Here is a 23,043-nt window from a genome sequence, read left to right on the forward strand (position 1 = left end):
CGCTGGGCAGAAGCCAGAGGCGACGTATGGTGGGAGCATGTGGGGTCACGTGCCCCCCAACCCAGATTTTTGCCAGGGTTTGCTGGCCCCACTTGCTCACATGGTGCTGCCAGGCCTCCTCCCTGTGCAGCAGCTGCTGGAACTGATAAGCTGGGAGCTGTGGCCATAGGGAGAGGCAACAGCAAACACCTGGGAGCTGCAGGGAGAGCTGCTACTTTTGCAGCTGCCTCTCCTTGCAGAGCAGCAGCAGCAGTCCCTCCCTGCAGTTCCCAGCTGTTTGCCTGGAGAGCTAACACCTGGGAGCTGCAGGGAGGGGCCGCTGAGGATAAAAGGGAAGGTGTGCTTGGGGGCCAGAGTCAAGCTGTTGGGGGGGGGGGGGGGAGGAGACCTTTAAATTGTGACGCACACACCCCGCACTCTCAGCAGGCACGAGTAGTCTCTGGAAGAGGCCCCGGCCCCATCACCCCACCACAGGGAAGAAGCCCTGAGCTTCACCCCAACCTCTGAGTCTGGTAGGTGGAGAATGGATTTGCGGGGGGAGGCTCCGCAAGCCACACTAACTGTAAAAGAGCTGCATGCAGCTTGTGAGCCACAGTTTGCACCCCCCTGTATGTATAATGTTATCCACAAGTTCTCATTTAACGGGTTGCTTTTTTTTCCTTCCAAAACATCAAGTGCCATGAACCAGAAGTTGTTTGCAGTGTTCTTGTAGCTGTGTCGGTCCCAGGACACGTGAGAGACAAGGTGGGTGAGGCTATGTATTTTATTGGGCCCACTTCTGTTGGTGAAAGAGAGAAGCTTTCGAGCTACACAGAGAATTCTTCGGGGCCTGAATTATCTTCACTTTACATAAAACTATATTACATTATCTTTCAATTACCTCCAGGACCTGAAGAGCTCTGCGTAGCCTGAAAGCTTCTCTTTCACCAACAGAAGTGGATCCAATAAGAGATATTACCTCATCCACCTTGTCTCAGAAACCAAAAGGGCAGTTATTACAATTCTGTTTCTATTACTGCATTCCTACCTTACTTATATAAAATGTGCATCATTTTAATGAAGTAAATCATGCTAGAATGAATGGCACTCCAGTGGATAAATATATGCCTAACTCCAATACAATGAGCCTGGTACCTTGCCTTTAAAGTCGAGTACATTGGTTCCTTGGGTGTTATTTTAATCTTTTACTCCTTACACTTACATACTAGTGCAACCATTTCCTACATTCCTGGGAAGTACAGCAATAACAAATCTTCAAATCAAAAGATCACATACAGAAAAGTTATTGAAGTAATTCTTAGATTTCTCCTAATTTATTTACAATTGTCATGCCATTCTAAGGCTGTATAGTAACTCATGATACTATGACAGCCTGGATTTACATGTGGATAGATGCAAGAATGATTTATTTTCCTTGTAACCCTACCTTTCTGAAGTTATCTTGCCTGATTTTCACTCTGGGGGATCCTAGTTCTCAGTGAGAGACAGGAAAAAACTCCTGGACTATTTTAAGGTTTTCTGGTCTGCAGAGCTTAGAAGAACACACTAATATACCTTCTACTAGTGCTCTCAAAGACACTACCATAGCCATCTAGTGTACTGGAACTTTCCAGACAGTTTCTGACTGGGAAACAAGAGATCCCTCAAAAATGAAGCCAATTAGAAAATAAATTTGACTGAAAAGTGAGAAACTAACCCTAAAAGGGTAGAAAAGGAAAACATTAGCCTACAAAAACTGACACCTCAAATGAATGTTCATTCCATAACAGTTATCAGTGCAGGATTCTAATTTCAAGATACAAATAGTTTGAGGAATTAACAACAACACTGAGGAATGTTTAACAACAGAACAACAGAAAATATACTGATATTGGCCTCATTCAAATACTCATTTTTGGTTGGCTTTAAGTTATAAATGACAGATAGGATTCCTTCCAAGATACCCCATCTACACAATTTAAAAGCCTGAAGGATGCAGCCAGGAAAAAAAATCCTGAAGTTTGGCCAGCCCTAAGAGAGATTCTAAACAGAACCAGAGATCTAAGTGAATAATAAAGTTTGGGCTCCCCTATTTCAGAAACAGGAGAAATTCCTCCCTAAATGCTAAATCCAAGCAATTACGGCTTTGTAAACACATGGAGCCAGGGCTACATGGCTACCCTCTTTCAACCTGTTTTGCAATGTTTATTAGAAAGATGGCTGGGGAAAGCCCTGTTAAACATACTGATCAATTCATGGACAAATAATCTTTGCTATCAGGCAGACCAGTGTAATTAGAAAAAAAATACTACCCATGTATTGACTTCAAAAGAAGTCACATCAGCTTTACAAGAAAAAAATCTTGTGAGGAGAAAGTCACAAAGACTGTTTGGAGGGATACTTCAGCGTACAGGAAGGCTGAGTTCCAGATCAGTTTAAACAAGTGATATCTTTCAACTTCAGTGTTATGACTGAAAATATTGCACAAGGCAAGAAGTAGTATCTCTTCAGTCTGTTCAGAGCAGATTTAGGAAGTATTCACACACGCCCATGTTTTCAAACCTGCACACCAACTTATGTGTGCAAACATGTCAATGTTTGTGCAAGTTAGGGATGCATGGACTCAAACTCAACTATTATATACATGAAAACTTCATGCATATACAGTCGAACCCATTTATGTAGACCTCGGTTAACTTGCCAATCCTATTAAGTCGACGGTTTACAAGTGGAACCGCCAAACTCCCTCTTTGTCTTATGGGTTTCTCATCCGTTATGTCGATTAGCCGAACCCTAATATCTCGAGCCCGTCCCCGACCCACCGTGTCCCCAGCCGCCTGCTCCCCGGCTCTCCAGCGGCGCGGTTCCCCAGCTGCCCGCTTCCCGCGTCCCCAGCCGCCCGGCTCCCCGCGTCCCCGACCCACCGTGTCCCCAGCCGCCCGCTCCCCAGCTCCCCAGCCCCGCGGTTCCCCGCGTACCCGCCCGCCCGCCGGCTCCGCTTCGCCGCCCGCCCCCGCATACCCGGTCCCTGCCTGTCCCCGCCCGCCCGGCCCCGCATACCTGGTCCCTGCCTGTCCCCGCCCCACGTACCTGGTCCCGGCTTCTCCTGCCGCCCGCCGGCTCCGCTTCGCCGCCCGCCCGCCCCCGCATACCCGGTCCCTGCCTGTCCCCGCCCGCCCGGCATACCTGGTCCCTGCCCGTCCCCGCCCCACATACCTGGTCCCGGCTTCGCCTGCCGCCCGCCCGCCGGCTCCGCTTCGCCGCCCGCCCGGCTCCGCTTCCCCGCCCGCCCCCGCATACCCGGTCCCTGCCTGTCCCCGCCCACCCGCCCGGCCCCGCATACCTGGTCCCTGCCCGTCCCCGCCCCACATACCTGGTCCCGGCTTCGCCTGCCGCCCGCCCGGCTCCGCTTCGCCTGCCGCCCGCCCGTCCGCCCGGCTCCGCTTTGCCGGATCCAGCCACGTGCAGGCAGCGCGGTAAGGGGGCAGGGAGGGGGTGGGGGGGTGGATAGGGGTTTATCTCGATCATTGGTTATCTCGACGGCTTTTGGCAAACCCCTAGGCCGTCGAGATAACAGGGTTCAACTGTATATGCAGAGATATCTGTTCGCCTACCATAACCCACATATTCACAAAAGTGTTCGTGAATAGGGAAAAAATAATATATTACCTCTCTTTCACACTCCCCTCCCCCATGTTGCACACAACTAAAATTCTAGGATAGTTATACAAGGCTAGAGTGTCACTGAAAGGTGGCCCAGCCATCTGACAAAGGGCCTGGCTTCAGTAAATATAAAACTAAAATAAATCCATGCATCAGCCATAGATTTGTCAGTCACAGTATAGGCCTGGCATGCATCAGAATATTGGGCTGAGATAAGGGCAGGCTTGTTAACCTAATTTCTATTTTTGTCCTATGTCAAGCACCCTTTGGTTTGAGAAGCAGCTGGAGGAACTCTGTGTCCCTTGTTGAAATATTTAGTTTAACATGCATATGTTAAATGCTAATTCTGTGCACTGGCACTGCAGATTAGGGGATCCTTTTACATCATCCAGGTGAGCTTGTGAGTCAAAGAGTATCAAATCTCAGTTTCTCTTGCTAAAGACTATTTGTTTCATGGGCTAACTACTCACTCAAGCAATCACTGATTTGTCACGGTGTGCCCCTTGGCTCTATTTTGTTCATCTTTTTTACTGAAAATTGCCACTGGGATCAAATAATATGGCACTATGATCAGGATTAAGATTGTCATGTGGATGACCTTTAAATCCATCTCTTGGCTACATTCCTCTCATATAGTCACCACTCAGCAGCTAAATGGAGACTGAAGTATTCATACCCTTTGTATCTAGGTGATATACAATTAAGAAAAGGCCAACTCTTCAGAAGCAACATATGCATATTCTCTAGATTTAGAGCACCTGCACATATCTAACTTAACCCCTAACCTCTCTGATGTATGTGATGGCCTCAGATAGGGCGACTGCTGCACTGTTCCCTGTGTTCTATGGAACAAGAAGTTGACCTTGGAGAAAAATGTCATTGTTTCCATTCAGAAAAGGTAGACCTCAGAACCAATCTAGTATGCTACCATGGGTAGCATACTAAACTCCAAGTCTCCTTACTGTGGCAACAGCTGTGAGAACAGCCACTTAAACAGACAAGCTGTTGAGGGACAGATTGCTCAATAGCAAGGTTGGTGTTTGATGCACAGATAAATACCACAACTGAGTCGTATGAACCTGCAAAACATTTAATGTCCTGGTCAAAACAAGTTTGCCTTCCTCCATGAACTCCAGTAGGACAAACAATGCTGCTGTTTGGCATTTTAGCACTGGAGTCTTCCTTCTAAAGGACAGCCCATCTTTAATTCTAGGTAGGATACGATTCACCTCTCCCGGTGCTGGGGACAACCCATGTTCTTTGCAACAGTACCTTAACCTCGTCCAAATTTTGAGTCACTGATGTCAGTTGAGTTCTTTTCTTGGAGGAGAATCTGGAGTCTTGTAGGCAAACAGATCAGTAGCTACATTGTTTGGGGTTTTTTTTTTTGCAAAGGAAGAAACTGAGCTGGAGATTCCATTCAGCTACAGCTATTACCTGTGCTAAGCTAATATGTGCTGAGATCAAATTTCCCTTTTACGTGGTGTGCATATAACGATTGTGGGTTTTTCTCTTGCTCAAATGCTAAGACTAATCTCCTGTTGCATGTTGGGAGATCTGCTTCTTCTCTACTTGTTCAGATATGGAATAGCTGGCATGTCATCTATCATAGCTAGGCTTGGAAGGATTCGATTTTTATCGGTAAATGTTGATGAACGTTGATTTCACCCTATACACACAAACCAACGGAAAAAAATATTTCCATTGCCTATCTGTACATTTTTGATGATTGTCAGACAAATGCTGCTTAAGAACATAGAGTTTGATTGAAGGCTATTTACTTTGTATATTTTGACATATCTTGACAATTAGTGTTTTAACAGTTATAAAGCAGCAACTTTTTGAATCTCAGTACCTCATTAAATAGTTGTCCGACCCCCTCATTGCCAGATCCCCCTAGTAATTTCCCAAAACTATGAAAATTTAAAATTGATAAAATTTAAAAGTTTTAAAATGAATATTGATATTATCCACCTAAATTATACATTAATTAAAAAAACAGTTACCTACCTTTCGTAACTGTTGTTCTTTGAGATGTTTTGCTTATGTCCATTCGAATTAGGTGTGCACGCACTGCGTGCATGGCATCTGGAAGGTTTTTCCACTAGCAATAACTGTCGGGTTGGCCCGGGCACCTCCAGGAGTCATGCCTTCATGGCGCTGGATATAGGGCCCTGCCAACCCACCACCACTCCAGTTCCTTCCTGCCATTTCACTCCAACAGAGGGGTTGGTGGATGAGTATTGGAACGGACATGAGCAACACATGTGGAAGAACAACAGTTACGAAAGGTAGGTAATCGTTTTTTTCTTCGAGTGATTGCTCATGTCCATTCAAATTAGGAAATTACCAGGTCTAAGTTTTGGGGTCAGAGCTCAAAAGTTCACTGATTGCAGCACCCCTCTGCCAAAGGCTGCATCATCTATAGCCTGCTGGGTAATAGCGTAATGCAAGGTAAAATATGTATTGTTGACCACATCACAGCTCTGCAAATTTCCGGGGTTGGAACATGGGCCAGGAACCCATGATGCCTGTGCCCTTGTGGAGTGTGCTGTAAGCAGAAGGGCAGGTACCTTCGCCAGATCATGATATGGCCCGATACAGAACGCGATCCATGACGAAATCCTTTGGGAGGAGACTGGAAGCCCCTTCATTCTGTATGCTACTGCAACAAACAGCTGAATGGACTTCTGAAATGGTTTTGTGCACTAGATATAGAAAGCTAATGCCTGGCGAACATCCAGTGAATGAAGTTTTTGCTCCTTGCTGCTTGCGTGCAGCTTAGGGTAGAAATCTGGAAGGAAGATATCCTGGTTAACATGGAACTGGGAGACAATATTAGGGAGAAAAGCGGGATGCAGTCTGAGCTGGACTTTGTCCTTAAAGAACACAGTGTAAGGAGGCTCAGACGTTATGGCCTTGAGCTCAGACACCCTCCTGGCCAATGTTATCGCTATGGAACGCCACCTTATACGAGAGGTACAGCAAAGAACATGTCACCAGCGGTTCAAAGGATGGCCCTGTTAGCCTGGATAGGACCAAGTTAAGGTCTGAGGTCAAGATCGTCTGCCATACGTGAGGGTATAGTCTGTCGAGACCTTTTAGAAAATGACTCACCAAAGGGTTGGCGAACACCGACCGGCCAGGTGGACCTTTGTTGATGACAAAGAAAGCCCATGCTGCTCGAAGTGGAGAAGGTAGTCCAATATCATGGGTATCGACGAACATGTTGGAGACAGGAGATATTGGGAAGACCAAATTGTGAATCTTTTCTATTTGGCTTGGTAGATAGCCTAGACGAGGGTTTCCTACTCCCAGGAGGACTTCCCGGACCAGACCCGAATAGGCAAGCTCCATCAGACTCCGCCATAGAGCTTCCACGCCATGAGGTGAAGCGACTCAAGGTTTGGGTGCTGGAGACTGCCATGATCCTGAGTTATCAGGTCCGTGAAGAGCAGTAAGGTGACTGGGTTGTCCACGGACACTTCCAGGAAAGATGTATAACAGTGCTGGCAGGGCCAGGCTGGAGCTACAAATATCACTGAGGCTTTGTCCCTTCGAACCTTGAGAAGCACCTTGCGAACGAGAGGTATGGGATGGAATGCGTACAAGAGGTGTCCCTTCCAGGGAAGGAGGAATGCATCCACGATGGCGCGTGGGCTGTGATTCAGGAAGGTGCAGAATTGCAGGCACTTCCTGTTGTGTGGCGAACAAGTCTATCTGGGGAAACCCCCACTGTTGGAAGATGGTATTTGCAACATCCGGGCATAGGGACCACTCGTGGCCTTGAAAGGACCTGCTGAGATAGTCCGCCAACTCATTCTGTATTCCAGGGAGGTACGACGCCTCTAGATGTATTGAGTGAGCTATGCAAAAGTCCCACAATCTGAGGGCTTCCTGGCACAGGGGAGAGGAGCGTGCATCCCCGTCTATTTATAAAAAACACACCATTGTATTGTCCATCATAACCGATACACATTTGCCTTCCAGATTAACTTGGAACGTCTGGCATGCCAGACAGACCATTCTCAAGTCTCTGACATTGATGTGAAGTGAGAGCTCCACTTGGGATCAGAGGCCTGAGGTCTCCCAGGTGCGCACCCCACCCCGATGCTGATGTGTAGGCCACCAACGAGAGGGATGGCTGGGGTCTGGCTAAGGGAACATCTGTCCACATCTCCTGCAGGTTGAGCCAGCATAGGAGGGAGTCGAGGACCAGATGAGGAAGAGTGATGACTTTGTCTAGAAAACTCTAGACCATCCCGAATCGGCTGATACACCAAAGCCAGCCACGCCTGAAGAGGTCGGAGTCTCAATCTGGCATGCAGTACCACATAGGTACAAGTGGTCATGTGTCCCAGAAGCTTTAGGCAATTCCTTGCTGTGGTAGTAGGGAACTGCCTGAGACTTTGTATGATGTCGCACAGGGACTGGAAACGTGACTCCGTGAGGTATGCCTGTCTGTGTAGAGTCCAATATTGCCCCTATAAACTCTATCCGCTGAATGGGGGATAGGGTTGACTTCTGTACATTCAGTAAAAGGCCCGGGTCGTCAAAAGTAGCCCTTATGAAGCCTCCACTTGCACTTCGTAGAGGTCCTTGCTTAACCAGTCATCAAGGTATGGAAACACCTGCACCTGATGTTCGCGTAGGAACACGGCCATGACTGCCATGCACTTGGTAAACACTTGAGGAGCCGCTGAGAGGCTGAATGGGAGGACTGTGAACTGATGATGATTGTGGTTCATCATGAATCTAAGGTACCTTCTAAGGGACAGCAGTATTGAAATATGAAAGTAAGCGCCCTTAAAATCCAGGGCAGCATACCAGTCCCCCGGAGCCAAGGAAAAGATAATGGAGGCCAAGGAGACCACGTGGAACTTCCGTTTCTTCATGAACTTGTTGAGATTTCACAGGTCTAGGATGGGCCTGAGGCCGCTTTTGGTATTAGGAAATACCAGGAATAGAATCACTTGCCCTTCAGCTCCTGAGGAACCTTTTCCACTACCCCCAGCATTAGGAGCAAGTGCACCTCCTGTGCGAGGAGTTGCTCGTGAAAAGGGTCCCTAAAGAGGGACAGGAAGCAAGGTGGAAGGGAGGGAGGGAGAGAGAACTGGAGGGAATATCCCTTTCGTAATAATAATAGGAGATATACCCATGTCCTAGAACTGGAAGGGACCTTGAAAGGTCTTCGAGTCCAGCCCCCTGCTTTCACTAGCAGGACCAAGTACTGATTTTTGCCCCAGATCCTTAAGTGGCCCCCTCAAGGATTGAACTCACAACCCTGGGTTTAGCAGGCCAATACTCAAACCACCTTTTCTACTGGGCGGAGTACCCAACGATCCAATGTAATTTGAGCCCATGCAGGGTAGAACGGGGACAGTCAGCATGAGAAAGTGAGGCAGGATGGATCCAGAATTCAGACTGGTGCATTGCCCCTGGGTGCACCGTCAAAAGTTCTGCTTCGAGCCAGAGGACTATTTCGCCTGACCAGAGCCCTAGCCTGATGGGGGGGGGGGGTGGCCTCTTCCTATTATTTCCACTCCTCTGAGAAAAATCCCTGCCTGTTTTGTGGATGGAAAAAACAAGGCAGTGGTTGCAGCTTACAGTGTCTCCATTGTGTAGCCGGAGTGTAGAGGCCAAGGGACTTGAGGGTGGCTAAAGTCCTTCAGGCTATGAAGCCAAGAGTCAGTTTTCTCTGAAAAGAGTGCCAGATCCTCAAAGGGGAGGTCCTGAATGGTTTGTTGGACCTCATATGGGAGCCCTGAAACCTGTAAGCCAGGAGCTCCTTCTCATGGCTATCCCGAGGCTATGGTGTGGGCAGCCGTATCCGCCACGTCAAGGACCGCCTGCCATGAAGCTTAGGCAATGAGCTTGCCCTCCTCTACTAAGGAGGAAAACTCTGACCTGGAGTCCTCTGGCAACAGCTTCGTAAATTTTGCCATTGCTCCACAGGAGTTGTAAATGTACCTGCTGAGGACGGCCTGGTAGTTAGATACTCTGAGCTGGAGCCCTCCTGTGGAGTAGATTTTTCTCCCGAAAAGTCCAGTTTTTTAGCCTCCCAGTTTTTTGGGGAGGGACCCTGGTAGCCTCGATGCTCCAGCTCATTCGCTGCGGCTACCACTAGGGAGTCTGGCAGGGGATGACTGGACAGGTGCTTGAACTCCTTAGAGGGAACAAAGTGCTTTCGTTTGTTCCTCTTTGCCATAGGTGGTAAGGAGGCGGGGTTCTGCCACACTGTTTTGGTGGTATCATTAATAGTTTTGATAAGTGGCAGAGCAATATGGAGGTACCAGAGGAGGCGAGAATGTCCACCACGGGGTCTGATGTCTCAATGACCTCCTCTGCCTGGATCCCCAGGTTCTGTGCCTCCCTCCTCAGCAGTTGTTGGAGCATCCTGCTCTCCTCCAGAGCAGGGGCCGTTGACATTCCCGCCACCACCTCATCAGGCAAGGATGAGGATGAGGCCCTAGCTAGGAGCAGGTCCTGTTCCCTGCCCTCAGCGCCAAGGGGATCTCTCAACGCCCGGTCTTCCAAGGCAGTAGGTGCTGGCATGGGGAATGCTTGGTCCAGCTGATACACCAGAGGCACCAAAGCCAACCTGGAATAGGACCTCTGACTCTGGCCCTAGTGGAATGCCCAGGGCGTCCAGAACGGCCACTAGGCAGGAGCCTGACACTGATCAGGCCAGGGTCCCAGATGAGGCTGCTGTCCACGCTTACTAGACCTGAATCTCCTGCTTCTCCTCAACCAGTAGGGGACTGTTTTGGAGGACAACAGGGGAGCGGTGCCCATCGGTGCCAGAGACTGGTGCCAGGAACTTGGGGACTGGTGCAGCTCCCCTACATGAGCACAGGGGGAAGGTGACTGGTGCAGCATCATTACTGGCTTGCCCCTGGACAGCACCGAGGGTCTCCTGGATGCCGCTGAGACCAATGTAGGAGACCTATCCCACCTTGGAGGGTAGGGTGGTGCCGTGAGGGCGATAAAATCCTTGACCACCTCGAATACCTCCAGCGTGGATGGCAGCTACAGGTTGTGGCTCTCCCAGATAGGGGAGTGTTGCCGAAGCAAGAGATATGAATGTTCTGGCTAACCATCACAGTCGGTAAGAAGGAACTGATGTGGTGGTGGGTTGGTAGGGCCCTATATCCAACGCCATGAAGGCGCGACTCCAGGGGGCGCCCGGATCGACCTGACGACCAGTAAAACCTTCTGGCTGCCATGCACGCAGTGTGCACAGACCTAACTGGAATGGACATAAGCAATCACTTCAACATATTCTGCCAAGCCTCATCATAGTGTGGTCATCCCAACTGAGAAGCTATATTAAATGCATCAAGGCCATTCCATATCACCCTTAACTCTTACTGGTTGATACTGTGACTATTCTATGAAGTACTTTGCTCTGTTTCCACCAACAGAAGCACCCCACTAAGCTAACATCCTGTCTGGCTAAGCTATTGTGTGATCTCTTAGGCCTGGTCCACACTGGGGGGCAGTGTCGAGGTAAGATACGCAACTTCAGCTATGGGAATACCGTAGCTGAAGTCGAAGTATCTTATCCCGACTTACCTCCCGTCCTCACCGCTCGGGATCAACGTCCGCGGCTCCCCCGTCGACTCCGCTACCGCCACTCGCTCCGGTGGAGTTCCCGAGTCGACGGGAGCACGTTCGGGGATCGATATATCGCGTCTAGATGAGACGCGATATATCGATCCCTGCAAAATCGATCGCTACCCGCCGATTCAGCGGGTAGTCTGGACATACCCTTAGGAACGTACTGTCCCCTGGCCCACAAGTGCAGGATTTAGGGATACCTTTTGCCATAAATGTTGCTGTTAACTTCCGGTGACTCCTTTGCAACAGAAACCAATGTCTCAGGTAAAACATCACTTGCACAGGAGTGGATCATTTCTTGTCTCATTTGTTTCTGACAAATCTAGTTGAACATATGGTGGCTGCTGATGCATTTAGTATCACCAAAGCCATTTCAAAATTTCTCCTCAATGATAAGTCCACACTTCTGGAATCCCATTGTTAGGAAATGTGGAACTTTCCGCAGAGAAAAATACTGCATACTCCCAAAACCCACCATTACATTTGACATCTTGTTGGGAGTCTTACCAAGAGACCAAGTACTGAATAGGCTTTGGTCTTGTCTACAGCAGACTTTGCTAAACTTTTCCCATTGGTGGTAACAGTGACCATGGACATCCTGTCTGGAGTAGCACTCCCATAATAGCTAGTGTCAGCGGAGCTAAACTGGTGGTAGCATCAGTGAGGAATTTGACAAAAAAGCCTGATTTTACACTCCCAGAGGCAGTCCATATACATCAGCCTTTACATACTTTATAGCACCAAGGTAGAAGCTTGTATTGCTCCTACCACAGATGTACCAATTAAGTGCTTAGTGGACATATAGGAGGACTTCATGTCAATATAGGCGGCCAGATTGAGGTCTCTGAACAACTAGAGGTGTAAACCAGCATAGTTCCACTGAATTCAATAAAGCAACATCATTTTATATCACCTGAAAATCTGGCCCATTCACTTAAATTTAAAAATATCTGCAGTTGTCCATGATCTGTTTAATGATGTTTAATCTCCCTACTTAATAGCTGACATAAAAGCAAACACTAAGCTACACAAAGGTACCTGATACTGTTCTCTAGCTGCTTCTGCTGTGATGGATCAAAAAACGATGCATTAATTGGTATCTTCCTGATCTCACTTCCTGATCTCACTGTGAACCTTATTGTTTAGCCCTAACAAAGAGAAAAGGTGTTCATATTTAGAATATTAAATATTTCATATCACACCTAAAATATTATAATTTCTATGCCATTTAAACAGATTTGTATTTAAAAATCACTCTCTCTCCTATCATGATGCACAAGAAACATGCACATGACAGTGATATCTAACTAGTGAACGAAGTAGGTTTGAGACTTTCAGTACTCTTCAGAATTGAACCTGGCATGACTGCATAATATTTACCACCTTCTCACGGGTATAAATTACAAGGAAGTAAAAACACCTGAGCACTGTGTACACTAGGGAGCAGACCTGTACAGCTGGACCACTGCAAGAATATGGGTACACCTCTACCCTGATATAACATGACCCGATATAACACAAATTCAGATATAATGTGGTAAAGCAGCGCTCGGGGAGGTGTGTGTGGGGGGGAATGCGCACTCTGGTAGATCAAAGCAAGTTCAATATAACGTGGTTTCGCCTATAAAGCGGTAAGATTTTTTGGCTCCCAAGGACAGCGTTATATCGAGGAAAAGGTGTACTAAGTGTTGTAAGTACAGACATGGCTTTAAAGAGTCCACAATACTAAACTAGCACTGTGAATTAACACATTTTCTTCTGGCAAGTATTTTCAGTTTTGTAAAGAAGGTAAAATTCAGGGGGGAAAAACTTTTTCATTTCTGTAAGAAGCATATGCCCCAAACCCTGGAAACGACTGCAACAATGATGACAATTTCCTGCCACATCTTGGACAAACCTTACTCTACTAAATTTAATACCTTTGGGGTCCACTGTATTAAAAATGCAATTGTTTGTGTTATTGTGAGATTGTAGGTAGCTTCTCTAGGAGGAGGTGGTATGCTAAAGTAATTCCTCTGGCAATCAGCCCCTTTGAAAACATCCCCTGGTACTTCAAACTGGATTTTCTAGGGACCAACGACAAATAAGGGATTTTGGGAGAAATAGCTGGTTTTAAACAGGTGCAGGACTTTTGTTCTGATACAGCAAATAGGCAGGCCCTCCATTCCACAGAGGGCTCAGTCCTTAGGGAAAGCCTGGAGGGACCGACACCAGTGAGAGCCCTTCTGGAGACTGCGGGGATGGGGCAGATGTCCTCTGGTAAGCTTGTTCACACAAGTACGTTCTTTTACAGTTTTCAATATGTTTTCTCTGTAGTGCTTTTACCTTATGTTTGCTTAGAAAAAACTGTATGATCACTTAAAACTTCTGGAAATGACACTGTTATTCTCTGCAGAGAAAGCAAGCAGGCCTGTATAGACAGATTGTCTTTTGCTGGGAATAATAATGAAGGCAGGGAACTGTTCAGCCTGGAAATACCCTGGTCAGCAGGGAGAGAGGCACGGGTCTTCACTCCAGAAAGACAAAGGCTGGGAAGCCAGAAGCCTGAGTATGAGAGCCCTAGTTCGGTCAGTGTGATATATGCCATCATGTGCCAGCAATGCCCCTCTGCCATATACATTTGCGTAGAGACTGTCCAGTTTAGCGAAAGAATAAACAGACACAAATCAGACGTCAAGAATTATAACATTCAAAAACCAGTTAGAGAACTCTTCAACCTCCCTGGACAGTCAATTAAAGACTTAAAAGTGGCAATTTTTCAACAAAAAACTTCAAAAACAGATTCCAACAAGAAACTGCAGAACTGGAATTAATTTGCAAACTGGACACCATCAAATTAGGCCTAAATAAAGACTGGGAGTGGATGGGTCATTTCACAAACTAAAAACTGTTTCCCCATGCTAACTTTCCCCCCTACTGTTACTCACACCTTCTTGTCAACTGTTTGAAATGGGCCACCCTGATTACCACTGCAAAAGTGATTTTTCCTCCTGCTGATAATAGCCCACTTTAATTGAATTGTCTCGTTAGAATTGGTACGGCAATCCCTATCTTTTAATGTACTCTGTATATATATCTTCCTACTGTATTTTCCACTCCATGCATCTGATGAAGTGGGTTTTAGCACATGAAAGCTTATGCCCAAATAAATTTGTTAGTCTCTAAGGTACCACAAGTACTCCTCGTTGTTTTTGGTCAGAGCAGTTGTCCTGAAGTGTGACATCTACATGCAGACTCTGCATGTTTTAAAAGTAAATACATTTTCTCAATGATGCATGTAATGCCTATTAACGTGAATGAAGGCTGAACCTCTGTCACCTGAATCTCCCGGAACTTACCTACCCTGGGGCCCTCCTAAGTCTCCCACCTTCGCTGTGTTGTCATAGCTCATGTAGACTGGCCACTGACTTTTTAACAATGTCATCTGCACTAGCACAGTTCTAGGACAGGGTGAGCAAAGTGCCAGCAAGCATTCTTAACTTCCCTTGCTGCAAGTACTGGAAGAGCTGCAATGGGGGGACATTTTCAGAGAAAGCTCAGGGCGGCAGCAGCCCAACTCAACCCCATGCTACACCCAGATGTTCATAGCCACATGCCTTCCTTTTTCAGGCGGTATTTAAAACTCATTTAGCAGTTAAAATAAAAAGTGGATGTAAACCGCAGCTAGACAGCTTCCATTCCTTGGATTTTTCCAGCCACGCTCTCAATAATCCTTGCTGAAGCTGAATGTTTGCTCCTGATCCTAGTTTGCCTCCTTTCCATGAAGACCTATTACTGCAAATTTACATGAACATGCTGAATCTTGAAACTGAAGGTTAGGTTGAAACAATTAAATGGCATTCTTCCTACACTGTTGTTTTGCTTTTGTTCCTTATTTTCAGTACCCTTTCCTAGCACCATTTCCTCTTAGTTTTATTTAATTCAGATTGCACAATACCATCACATTTGCTCAAGCTTCTTTAGACTACAATTTTGTTTTGATTAGCAGGCTAGCAAAGATTTTTGAGGCTATCAAGTAAATCATGATTTTTCTCTGTCCTAAAATGGGTTACATGAAAAAGAGTAATTATTAAAAGGACTTTAAAACCTTTAATAACTCAAGTATCTTATTAGAAGTCTTAAAATATCCCACAAATATTTTACCTGTTTTCCCCTCATCTTTCTGACTCCTTAATCTACACAAAACTCCAAATACAAGCTGTTCTCAAATAAAAATTTTGAGCATGGCACAAGATAAAGATTAATATAAAAATTCAAAATGTTTTCCTCTGCTTGTCCTCACAGTTTCTAAATTATATTCCTCTCCCTACATATTTTGTTCCTTTCCCATCCCCCAATTAGTATAGAAACACGGTATCTAAATTACAACCTACAGGGAATATTTTCCCCTATAACCCAGTTAGGAGCTACCTAAACCACCTATTAAACCATCTATCCAACCTATTTTATAACAAGACAATCAGCACCTGACCACACCTCTCACTATCAGAATATGAATTTTTCATAATCTCCATCAACAATCTGCTTCTAAAACCATTTTCATCATTATTTTCTAGGACCAAGTATTAGATGCTTTACACAAAACATGGGAGAGATGCCATGTTCTGAAGATCTTATAACCTAAACGACACCTTCCCTAGAGGAGCTAGGATAAAACACACCAGCGTCTGGGAGGGACATGAAGGGCCAGGCATTCCAGATTATGTGATAATGTATTTATTCAGTTTTGGCGCACACAGCTTCCATTTTTCATTGTATTTATTTATTTATAATGAAGCATATTTGGATGCTTAGTTTTATCTAGAAGAAAGAATTCTTGTTAGGTGCAGGCATTAAGTGGGAGATTTTCTAATGCACAAACAGGAGTCAGACACCTAATTACCATCTGTGCCTCTGATAGTCTCTCCCCAATTCTGTATTACAGTCTATGTAAGATGTATTTTATCAATACACCATTCTCCAAAACTTTCAAAATAGCGATCCACTTTGTTGGGCAGGACACAATACACTGAAGTGTGTATTTCGATGCTGGTGACAGGACACCAAAGCTGCTCAAACTCATGTTTAAGTTCTAAAAGCTCAAATACACAACAGTGCTTACTGAAGAAGAGAAGTGCTGAATAGTCTTTCCCCAACTGAAAGTACTTCTGCCCTTTTAATTTTGTATTCCCCAATGAAAAACAAAACAAAACAAAAAACTTATTTTCCAAAAAGTATCTCCTAAAATCCAAACCTTGACAGATGTTCAATGTTTCAGCTTACATAACATTAGCTCATTTCACCAAATATTAACACATGTTCTGTAGGTTATTTACGGAACACACAACAATCTCTCACTAACACCAGCTCTCTAAAGTTTCTTTAGATCAGTTAAACCTTCTAAGCTTTCAGCATAATTTCACAGAGTTTAGCAAACATACACAGCCTGGATTGGATACCAAGACTATCTAAAACAGGGGTCAGCAACCTTTCAGAAGTGGTGTGCCGAGTCTTCATTTATTCACTCTAATTTAAGGTTTCGTGTGCCAGTAATACATTTTAACATTTTTAGAAGATCTCTTTCTAGAAGTCTATAATATATTACTCAACTATTTTTGTATGTAAAGTAAACAGGGGTGGCTCTAGCAATTTTGCCGCCCCAAGCACGGCCGCACGCCATGGGGGGCGCTCTGGCGGTCACCGGTCCCGCGGCTCCGGTGGACCTCCTGCAGACGTGCCTGCGGAGGGTCCGCTGGTCCCGCGGCTCTGGTGGAGCATCCGCAGGCACGCCTGCAGGAGGTCCACCAGAGCCACCTGCCGCCTTCCCGTCGACCGGCGGCGCGCCCCCCGCGGCATGCCGCCCCAAGCACACGCTTGGCGTGCTGGGGCCTGGAGCCGGCCCTGAAAGTAAATAAGGTTTTTAAAATGTTTAAGAAGTTTCATTTGAAATTAAATTAAAATGCAGAGCCCCCCAGACTGGTGGCCAGAACCCAGGCAGTGAAATCTGAAAATCAGCTTGCAGCCTACCCCTGATCTAAAACATAACTCCACATGCTTCTATACAGTAGATGCCCTGTCATCACAATATTACACTGCAGCTAATACCCCTGAAGTTAAAGTTAGACTGATCTAGCAGCAATTAACCTGTAAACTAATCAAAGAAAAGAACTGTAATAAAACTAAAGGAAGCCTGGAATAATAGTAATGCATTTTCGTGCGAGACAAAAACATGTTCTCTTCTCTATTTTGAACCAAGATTATTTTAAATGTACAGTAATTGTGACAGAGCACACTACCATGTAACTGAAAGTTAGAAACTATACATGTAACGTTCACCTTTATTTTATATATCTACTAAACATCTTCCATGTCCATACCAAACACTGCTGAGAGATAATGCAGAGAAAAGGGAACACCTGAAAGCCCACAGATAACATTTTCAGAAACAGGGGCCTACTATTACATACCTAAATGACCTATTTTCTTAAGTGGAGAGCACCCAGAAGCTCCAGTGAAATGAAAAGGAGGTACTATGTTAAGAAAACAGTCTATTAAGTAGTTAACTTTAAGCAGTGACAATTTAAGGTCTAGGTCCACTAATTTAGGAACTCTCTCCAACCAATGGTAGTATTTTAGTTACCCATTTTATTTTCTTGGTTTAAAGATCATTTCCAGGAAGATAAGTTGCAAAAGCTACGTTTTTCTTTCACTTGAAATTATATATCTGGCAGAGTTTTGAAAGTTCTTCCGAAAATATCCTTTTGCCATTGTTCCCAGACATTTATGGGGAACATTGTATACTGCACAGACTATGAAATCAGAATCCTCTGATTTCCTGTTATAGACATTTTACTGGAGGAAGGTGAAAAGCTACTCATGACTGATGGGAGCTGGGACACACAGATATAGTTTATTAATATGTAACACAGTAAGATTTAAGCCAGAATCAGAATAAAGGCCCCACTGTGGTGGACACTGTACTCAAATAATCAAGATGTCCCTATCCCAAAGAGCTCACTATCTTCTTGGTGACCTCTCTGGAACAGAGAGAGTCTACTTAATTAACACCTATTCTCTCCTCATAATTCTGCTTGGTTTTTCCTCTTGTGAACTGCCCACTATGGGCGTGAGGGGCAAGGCTGGCCCTGCTTTCCAGCCCTCATTTCCCCTGCACAGGCTCACCTAGGCATCCACATACTTGGGGGAAAAATAAACAGGTTACTGAGTCAGAATGAATGAAATACTGGGCATGAAGCGGTTGTGCACCTTACGCTCCCTGTCTAGGAAGCTCTGCTCTCCCACTTCTTCTGAAAACAGGGATTCTTCAGAGTCCAACCAACCACTCCCCCTCCCGTCACACCTCCAAAGGTCAGGCAGAAGGTGCCTGCCATGCTTGGCTGTGTGGGAGGCCAGTAGAAAAAGCATCTACAACAGCTGACCAGGAGACCCTTCTTGGCATCAACCACAATGGACATCAGCTAATGATATCTGATGCAAAGAAAACGTAAGGACCTGCAAGCAGTTGATGCTTCACATACATTTGTGACTAGACCCCAAAAAGGAGCAACGGATTAATTAGATGGATGAAAGTTAGTGAAAATCAAATCTAATAGGAGTTGGGGAAAATTCCATTGCATTATTGGTCAAGGGAAGTTTAACTTAGTTTTAAGATTTAAGATGCTTAACAATAAAGGTATTTCTAGAAAGGTCAACGTGTGGTTTTTAAAATGAATCCAAAAGCCAAATATATAAAAGACAAAGTGAGGAACTCCCTTTTTCCACCAATAGCTTATCAAGTGACCCCTATCTCACTAAGACTCTCAGAAAGTCAATCAGTGCTTTGTTGGCAGGATTTATCTTTATCACTAGCAGCAGATTTACTTGTAATCTTAGCTATAAATCTGAGTTGACTGCAATTGTTGTTATCTATGCTGGAATCTTTAAAGGAGCCTATGATATTTAGGCCCCCAAATTCCACTGAAATTAAGTGGGAGTCAGCTGTTGAACTCTTAGAAATGCATTAAAACTGGGATGTTCAAAAAAGACTAATTCAGACCATAATAGGGTTGCCAATTTTGGTTGGATGTATTCCTGGAGATTCCATCCACATGACAATCTGTAATTCCTGGAGACTCCAGGCCAAACCTGGAGGGTTGGCAACCCTATTTAACAATAATCATTTATTTTCCCCCATGCATACCAGCAAAGAGGTAAATTCCTTCCAGGAAACAGTTTCTTAAGAACAGTAGCAGAGCAAGCACATATTTCTGCTTTAGAATGAATATGCACCACAAAGGAACATCTCCTTATTTGTGGGATGCTTAAACAGTATTGCTCTGGGTTGCAGCAGCATTCAGAGAATTCTCTCTGAACTGCACTGTCAGTCTCATGAGGGAATGAGAAAGGGAGGATTCAGCATATATAACAGAGATGCTGTTTTAATGAACCGTTGCAAGGATTTTGTAGACTATAAGAACTTGACATACACACACACACACACACACGTACGTATATATATCAAGAGATTAAAAATCCAGAAATTCACTCCATATTTGAATGTCAACAGTAAAAAAAAAAATGAAGAAAAATAATTCATCTGCTTGAATCATCATCTCTAAACAGAAGACAAAGCCAAAAAATCTTCCATAGAGATAATGTAATACGAAATCTCAAGACATCCACAACAATCCATGATATAAGGATTGTTGCCAAACTGGAGGAACATATCTAGTGGGGACCCACAGGTGCCAGTCCAGAGTCCGGTACTAGTCAATATGGTCATTAATGACTTAGACAATGGAGTGGAGAATACTCATATTTTTTCTGGATGACACCAAACCAAGAGGAGTACACGATTAGAATTCAAAACAGACATATTGGATAATTGGATGGAAATCAACAAGATGAAATTCAATAAAAACAAGTGTCACATGATATCAAGTATTACACTTAGGAAGGAAAAATCAAATGCACAACTACCAAATGGGGTACTGCCTTGCCAGTTAATAGTAATGCTGAAAAGGATGTGGGGGTTATAGTGGATCACAAATTGAATATCAATCAACAATTTGATGCAGTGGAGAAAAGGGCTAATATTCTGGGATGTATTAACAGGCACATCATATATAAGACACGTGCGGTAACTGTCCCGCTCAACTCTGCACTGGCGAGTCCTCAAGTGGAGAACTGTGTCAAATTCTGGATGCCACACTTTTAGGAAAGATGTGGACAAACTGGAGAGAGAGTCTAGAGGAGAGCAACAAAAGTTATAAAAGGTTAGAAAACCTGACCCATGAAGAAAGACATGGGGATATATTTAGTCTTGAGAAAAGACGACTGAAGGGTCAGAACCTGGTAGCAGTCCTCAAATATGTTAAGGGCTGTTGTAAAGAGGATGGTGATCAATTGTTCTCAGGTCAGCAGCAACAGATGCTAGATACTAGGAAAAACTTTCTAACTATAAGGATAGTTAAGCACTGGGACAGGCTTCCAAGGGAGGTTGTAGAAACCCCGCCATTGAAGATTTTTAAGAACAGGTTAGACAAACACCTGAAAGGGACGATCTAGGTATACTTAGGGTCCTGCCTCAGCTCAGGGGTCTTGACTAGATGACCTCTCTAGGTCTCTACCAGCCCTACATTTCTATGAGTCTGTGATATTCCACTGCAAAAGCGGCATATGTTGATCCTGCACCTAATCAGCCACTCCATCAGCAACTAGGCCTGACTAGCCATTTTCTTCCTTTTCCTGGTGCTGTGAAGAGCAAAAAGTAGAGAGGAAGAACAATTTCATGCAACTCCACTTAGCTTCCCTCTAAATCTATTTATAAGAGCGCTTCAGTTTCCTGAGGACAAAAACCCGATCCTCTCATACAGCCTCAGAACACCAGCTGGACGGTCTGCAAGGCTAGGAGAAGTATTCCAACTCACTTCAAATAACTTTGGCTTCTTTCAGCTGTTACACAGCTTTCTGTTAGTAGGTGGGATATTCTGTACAACCTACAGGGACACTGGTCAACTTAATGTTACTATTCTACATTAATATACAACTAGAAACCCTCTCTTCAACTCTCACTTATCACTGAAATATGTTTTTGGTAGGTAAACACCCCAAGATGTTTGGAAGACATGTGTAAATACTAGTGTGGCAGCATGTATTTAGAGCATGGTCACAGATTCCCCCAATAGCAGCTTCCCAGAAAAGCCACAGAGGATAAGCAGTCTTCAAAACTGAAGCAAATTTAAAAAATCTTGAACTTCCTGGAAACCAAAACACATCTGTGCAAGGCATCTCCGGGGGGCGGTGAGAGGAGGGTTGAGTGTATTGTATTGTGTGCAAGAAAAAAATCATTGTTTTTTATACGCCTGGCTCTTTTATATGATGATTGCTGGCAGAAGGAGAGACAGACAGTGTGATGCAAAATTCACTTTGTTTTTAAAGAAAACACTGAAATTATTTTTAACTTTCTTCGTACTGACAGCATCCTTTATCTTTCTAAAGTGCCCCAATCATCATTTGTAAAGAGTTCACATCAATTGTCCAGAGAGCTCTTCCTGGCTTCCCAACTCTCCACACTGAATACACCTGTGCAACACCTAACCAGTTTCAGTGGAGCACAATGGTATCATGAAAGGTACTACACGCTAGAAGAACAGTAGATAGCTTCAGCCCACTCAAAAGGGACACGGAACAAGCCAAGAATAGAGCCCTAATATTTAAGTATTTATCTATGTGCAGTTCAAGGTTTTCCTTTTTTCATTTGTGCAATCACATCAGATTACATTCTAACACACTGCAGACAGAAAAGCCTATCATTTTAGCATTTGGAATTCTATTTTCATTTTTCTAGGCATTGCACAGCTGAGTTAGTTTACATGGTTTAGAAGTCCAGGAATTTTTATTCAATCATCAATTATGGAATTTTCAGCAGGGCCTGTCTATTCAGAGGATAAAAAGTGACCTTTATTATTTAGCATTCTTTATTTGCTCAGATGTTGAAGGATTACTTGCACTGTATAGTAAACAAAAAATGTAACCTTTGGGACAGAGCTATTCCCCTCAACTCAGAATATAACGCTGGGCAGTAGATGATTGAAATCAGAGATTACATAGCAGATTTCCACAGGAAGCGCCTTACACCTGGCCTGTCTGTGTGGACATAATTGCAAGATCTACACCATAGCATCTAAATCTGTATACTGTCTCTCTTTATTCTTTATAACATTAGGAGTACACAAATGCATAAAGTATCTTATTTCTAAGTAGCTCCACCCCATATGCGCACTTCAGGGGATAAAGACACATGATAACCTTCCTATAATGGACGATAGGTAGAACCTGCTACAATTCAAGTCCATCAGAACTGGAAGGCACGACTGGGGTCCCAGTTGCAAAAATGGAAATTCGTGGTGACAATCATTTGGAGGGAAAAATGAAAGTGTCAGGACAAGATGTTCCTTTCAGATCTTCTGACTCCAAACACTTCACCAAAGCACAATACATTAAACACAAAGTAAAAACTTTCAGTTGACTAGAGAAACAGGAGAAGCTCAAACTCTGTCTATGTATTTATTCAACCATCAAGCATCGTTATGAGTTAGTGAACTGCCCAGCTGAACAAATCAAAGGGAAGGTTATCAAGACTGACAAATCAAGTATTTCTTAGATTTAAGGTTTCCAGTAAAAGATGTATTCAGCTACTTTATTATAAGTTTATGACCAGATGAAAGGAATGTCAGGGGAAAGTTAAACCACAGAAGTGGCTGGAATTCTAAAAGGAACATTTACTCCACTCTTTCTTGC

At 44.5% G+C, this 23,043-nt stretch overlaps 1 protein-coding gene across 4 annotated transcripts in view; it reads right to left on the reverse strand.

The window, feature by feature from the left end:
• The window catches only part of AGAP1 (ArfGAP with GTPase domain, ankyrin repeat and PH domain 1), a 645,107-nt gene that overhangs the window by 365,654 nt on the left and 256,410 nt on the right, over positions 1-23,043 (reverse strand). The window contains exon 3 of one of the 4 annotated variants that reach the window (XM_045032568.1): positions 12,301-12,410. The exons of the other annotated variants lie outside the window; for them this stretch is intronic. The gene's annotated coding sequence lies outside the window, so the exon portion shown is untranslated. The remainder of the gene's footprint in view (positions 1-12,300; positions 12,411-23,043) is intronic. 4 annotated transcript variants of the gene reach the window in all.

Source organism: Mauremys mutica, chromosome 10, assembly GCF_020497125.1.
Source record: "Mauremys mutica isolate MM-2020 ecotype Southern chromosome 10, ASM2049712v1, whole genome shotgun sequence".
Lineage (NCBI taxonomy): Eukaryota > Metazoa > Chordata > Testudines > Geoemydidae > Mauremys > Mauremys mutica.